The following is a 6,539-nucleotide window of genomic DNA, read 5'->3' as shown; positions in this document are numbered from 1 at the left end:
GGTACATACAACCCCCATCATCACCTGGAGGATCACCTGCAGCCCCCATCATCATCCAGCCTTGGTACATACAACCCCCATCATCACCTGGATGATCGCCTGCAGCCCCCATCATCATCCAGCCCTCGTACATACAACACCCATCATCATCTGGAGGATCGCTTGCAGCTCCCATCATCATCCAGCCCTTGTACATACAACCCCCATCATCACCTGGAGGATCGCCTGCAGCTCCCATCATCATCCAGCCCTGGTACATACAACTCCCATCATCACCAGGAGGATCGCCTGCAGCCCCCATCATCATCCAGCCCTGGTACATACAAACCCCATCATCACTTGGAGGGTCGCCTGCATCCCCCATCATCATCCAGTCCTGGTACATACAACCCCCATCATCACCTGGAGGATCGCCTGCAGCCCTCATCATCATCCAGCCCTGTGTCCATACGACCCCCATCATCACCTGGAGGATCGCCTGCAGCTCACATCATCAAGCCCTGGTACATACAACCGCCATCATCACCTGGAGGATCGCCTGCAGCTCTCATCATCATCCAGCCCTGGTACATACAACCCCCATCATCACCTGGAGGATCACCTGCAGCCCTCATCATCATCCAGCCCTGGTTCATACAACCCAAATCATCACCTGGAGGATCGCCTGCAGCCCTCATCATCATACAGCCCTGGTACATACAACCCCCATCATCACCTGGAGGATCGCCTGCAGCCCCCATCATCATCCAGCCATGGTACATACAACCCTCATCATCACCTGTAGGATAGCCTGCAGCCCCCATCATCATCCAGCCCTGGTACATACAACCCGCATCATCACCTGGAGGATCGCCTGCAGCCCCCATCATCATCCACCCCTTGTACATACAACCCCCATCATCACCTGGAGGATCGCCTGCAGCCACCATCATCATCCAGCCCTCGTACATACAACACCCATCATCATCTGGGGGATCGCTTGCAGCTCCCATCATCATCCAGCCCTGGTACATACAACCCCCATCATCACCTGGAGGATAGCCTGCAGCCCCCATCATCATCCAGCCCTGGTACATACAAACCCCATCATCACTTGGAGGGTCGCCTGCAGCCCCCATCATCATCCAGCCCTGGTACATACAACTCCCATCATCACCTGGAGGATCGCCTGCAGCCCCCATCATCATCCTGCCCTGGTACATACAAACCCCATCATCACTTGGAGGATCGCCTGCAGCTCACATCATCAAGCCCTGGTACATACAACCGCCATCATCACCTGGAGGATCGCCTGCAGCTCTCATCATCATCCAGCCCTGGTACATACAACCCCCATCATCACCTGGAGGATCACCTGCAGCCGTCATCATCATCCAGCCCTGGTTCATACAACCCCCATCATCACCTGGAGGATCGCCTGCAGCTCACATCATCAAGCCCTGGTACATACAACCGCCATCATCACCTGGAGGATCGCCTGCAGCTCTCATCATCATCCAGCCCTGGTACATACAACCCCCATCATCACCTGGAGGATCACCTGCAGCCCTCATCATCATCCAGCCCTGGTTCATACAACCCAAATCATCACCTGGAGGATCGCCTGCAGCCCTCATCATCATACAGCCCTGGTACATACAACCCCCATCATCACCTGGAGGATCGCCTGCAGCCCCCATCATCATCCAGCCATGGTACATACAACCCTCATCATCACCTGTAGGATAGCCTGCAGCCCCCATCATCATCCAGCCCTGGTACATACAACCCGCATCATCACCTGGAGGATCGCCTGCAGCCCCCATCATCATCCAGCCCTTGTACATACAACCCCCATCATCACCTGGAGGATCGCCTGCAGCCACCATCATCATCCAGCCCTCGTACATACAACACCCATCATCATCTGGAGGATCGCTTGCAGCTCCCATCATCATCCAGCCCTGGTACATACAACTCCCATCATCACCTGGAGGATCGCCTGCAGCCCCCATCATCATCCAGCCCTGGTACATACAAACCCCATCATCACTTGGAGGGTCGCCTGCAGCCCCCATCATCATCCAGCCCTGGTACATACAACTTCCATCATCACCTGGAGGATCGCCTGCAGCCCCCATCATCATCCTGCCCTGGTACATACAAACCCCATCATCACTTGGAGGATCGCCTGCAGCTCACATCATCAAGCCCTGGTACATACAACCGCCATCATCACCTGGAGGATCGCCTGCAGCTCTCATCATCATCCAGCCCTGGTACATACAACCTCCATCATCACCTGGAGGATCGCCTGCAGCCCCCATCATCCTCCAGCTCTGGTACATACAACCGCCATCATCACCTGGAGGATCGCCTGCAGCCCCCATCATAATCCAGCCCTCGTACATACAACACCCATCATCATCTGGAGGATCGCCTGCAGCCCCCATCATCATCCAGCCTTTGTACATACAACCCCCATCATCACCTGGAGGATCGCCTGCAGCTCCCATGATCATCCAGCCCTTGTACATACAACCCCCATCATCACCTGGAGGATCGCCTGCAGCCCCCGTCATCATCCAGCCCTGGTACATACAACCCCCATCATCACCTGGAGGATCGCCTGCAGCCCCTATCATCATTCAGCCCTGTGTCCATAAGACCCCCATCATCACCTGGAGGATCGCCTGCAGCTCACATCATCAAGCCCTGGTACATACAATCGCCATCATCACCTGGAGGATCGCCTGCAGCCCCCATCATCATCCAGCCCTGGTACATTCAACCCCCATCATCACCTGGAGGATCGCCTGCAGCCCCCATCATCATCCAGCCCTGGTACATACAACCCCCATCATCACCTGGAGTATCGCCGGCAGCCCCCATCATCATCCAGCCCTGGTACATACAACCCTCATCATCACCTGGAGGATCGCCTGCAGCCCCCATCATCATCCAGCCCTGGTACATACAACCCCCATCATCACCTGGAGGATCGCCTGCAGCTCCCATCATCATCCAGCCCTGGTACATACAACCCCCATCATCACCTGGAGGATCACCTGCAGCCCCCATCATCCTCCAGCCCTGGCACATACAACCCTCATCATCACCTGGAGGATCGCCTTCAGCCCCCATCATCATCCAGCCCTGGTACATTCAACCCCCATCATCACCTGGAGGAACGCCTGCAGCCCCCATCATCATCCAGCCCTGGTACATACAACCCCCATCATCACCTGGAGTATCGCCGGCAGCCCCCATCATCATCCAGCCCTGGTACATACAACCCCCATCATCACCTGGAGTATCGCCGGCAGCCCCCATCATCATCCAGCCCTGGTACATACAACCCTCATCATCACCTGGAGGATCGCCTGCAGCTCCCATCATCATCCAGCCCTTGTACATACAACCCCCATCATCACCTGGAGGATCGCCTGCAGCTCCCATCATCATCCAGCCCTGGTACATACAACCCCCATCATCACCTGGAGGATCACCTGCAGCTCCCATCATCATCCAGCCCTGGTACATACAACCCCCATCATCACCTGGAGGATCGCCTGCAGCCTCCATAATCATCCTGCCCTGTTATATACAACCCCCATCATCACCTGGAGGATAGCCTGCAGCCCCCATCATCTAGCCCTGGTACATATAACCCCCATCATCACATTGAGGATCGCCTGCAGCTCTCATCACCATCCAGCCCTGGTACATACAACCCCCATCATCACCTAGAGGATCGCCTGCAGCCCCTATCATCATCCAGCCCTGGCACATACAACCCCCATCATCACCTGGAGGATCGCCTGCAGCTCCCATCATCATCCAGCCCTGGTACATACAACCCTCATCATCACCTGGAGGATCGCCTGCAGCCCCCATCATCATCCAGCTCTGGTAAATACAACCCCCATCATCACATGGAGGATCACCTGCAGCCCCCATCATCATCCAGCCCTGGTACATACAACCCCCATCATCACCTGGAGGATCGCCTGCAGCTCCCATCATCATCCAGCCCTGGTACATACAACCCCCATCATCACCTGGAGGATCACCTGCAGCCCCCATCATCATCCAGCCCTGGTACATACAACCCCCATCATCACCAGGAGGATCGCCTGCAGCCCTCATCATCATCCAGCCCTGGTATATACAACCTCCATCATCACCTGGAGGATCGCCTGCAGCCCCCATCATCATCCAGCCCTGCTATATACAACCTCCATCATCACCTGGAGGATCGCCTGCAGCCCCCATCATCATCCAGCCCTGGTACATACAACCTCCATCATCACCTGGAGGATCGCCTGCAGCTCCCATCATCATCCAGCCCTGGTACATACAACCTCCATCATCACCTGGAGGATCGCTTACAGCCCCCATCATCATCCAGCCCTGGTACAAACAACCCCCATCATCACCTGGAGGATCGCCTGCAGCCCCCATCATCATCCAGCCCTGGTACATACAACCCTCATCATCACCTGGAGGATCGCCTGCAGTTCTCATAATCATCCAGCTCTGGTCATACAACCCCCATCATCACCTGGAGGATCGCATGCAGCCCTCATCATAATCCAGCCCTGGTACATACAACCCTCATCATCACCTGGAGGATCGCCTGCAGCTCTCATCATTATCCAGCCCTGGTACATACAACCCCCATCATCACCTGGAGGATCGCCTGCAGCGCCATCATCATCCAGCCCTGGTACATACAACCCCCATCATCACCGGGAGGATCGCCTGCAGCTCCAATCATCATCCAGCCCTGGTACAAACAACCCCCATCATCACCTGGAGGATCGCCTGCAGCCCCCATCATCATCCAGCCCTGGTACATACAACCCCCATCATCACCTGGAGGATCGCCTGCAGCCCCCCATCATCATTCAGCTCTGGTACATACAACCCCCATAATCACCTGGAGGATCACCTGCAGCCCCCATCATAATCCAGCCCAGGTACATACAACCCTCATCATCACCTGGAGGATCGCCTGCAGCCCTCATCATCATCCAGCCCTGGTACATACAACCCCCATCATCACCTGGAGGATCGCCTGCAGCCCTCATCATCATCCAGCCCTGGTACATACAACCCTCATCATCACCTGGAGGATCGCCTGCAGTCCTCATCATCATCCAGCCCTGGTACATACAACCCCCATCATCACCTGGAGGATCGCTTGCAGACCCCATCATCATCCAGCCCTGGTACATACAACCCCCATCATCACCTGGAGGATCGCCTGCAGCCCTCATCATCATCCAGCCCTGGTACATACAACCCCCATCATCACCTGGAGGATCACCTGCAGCTCCCATCATCATCCAGCCCTGGTACATACAACCCTCATCATCACCTGGAGGATCGCCTGCAGCCCCCATCATCATCCAGCCATGGTACATACAACCCTCATCATCACCTGGAGGATCGCCTGCAGCCCTCATCATCATCCAGCCCTGGTACATACAACCCTCATCATCACCTGGAGGATCGCCTGCAGTTCTCATAATCATCCAGCTCTGGTACATACTACCCCCATCATCACCTGGAGGATAGCCTGCAGCCCCCATCATCATCCAGCCCTGGTAAATACACCCCCATCATCACCGGGAGGATCGCCTGCAGCCCCCATCATCATCCAGTCCTGGTACATCCAACCCCCATCATCACCGGGAGGATCGCCTGCAGCTCCAATCATCATCCAGCCCTGGTACATACAACCCCCATCATCACCGGGAGGATCGCCTGCAGCTCCAATCATCATCCAGCCCTGGTACATACAACCCCCATCATCACCTGGAGGATTGCCTGCAGCTCCCATCATCATCCAGCCCTGGTACATACAACCCCCATCATCACCTGGAGGATTGCCTGCAGCCCTCATCATCATCCAGCCCTGGTACATACATCCCTCATCATCACCTGGAGGATCGCCTGCAGCCCCCATCATCATCCAGCCATGGTACATACAACCCTCATCATCACCTGGAGGATCGCCTGCAGTTCTCATAATCATCCAGCTCTGGTACATACAAGCCTCATCATCACCTGGAGGATCGCCTGCAGCCCTCATCATCATCCAGCCCTGGTACATACAACCCTCATCATCACCTGGAGGATCGCCTGCAGCTCTCATAATCATCCAGCCCTGGAACATACAACCCCCATCATCACCTGGAGGATCGCCTGCAGCCCCCCATCATCATTCAGCTCTGGTACATACAACCCCCATAATCACCTGGAGGATCGCCTGCAGCCCTCATCATCATCCAGCCCTGGTACATACAACCCTCATCATCACCTGGAGGATCGCCTGCAGCCCTCATCATCATCCAGCCCTGGTACATACAACCCCCATCATCACTTGGAGGATCGCCTGCAGCCCTCATCATCATCCAGCCCTGGTACATACAACCCCCATCATCACCTGGAGGATCGCTTGCAGCCCCCATCATCATCCAGCCCTGGTACATACAACCCTCATCATCACCTGGATGATCGCCTGCAGCCCCCATCATCATCCAGCCCTGGTA

The sequence above is a fragment of the Phyllobates terribilis genome, unplaced genomic scaffold (assembly GCF_046119375.1).
Source record: "Phyllobates terribilis strain yellow unplaced genomic scaffold, ASM4611937v1 Scaffold_1281__1_contigs__length_335605, whole genome shotgun sequence".
Classification (NCBI taxonomy): Eukaryota; Metazoa; Chordata; class Amphibia; order Anura; family Dendrobatidae; genus Phyllobates; species Phyllobates terribilis.
Note: the sequence above shows the minus strand (reverse complement) of the source record.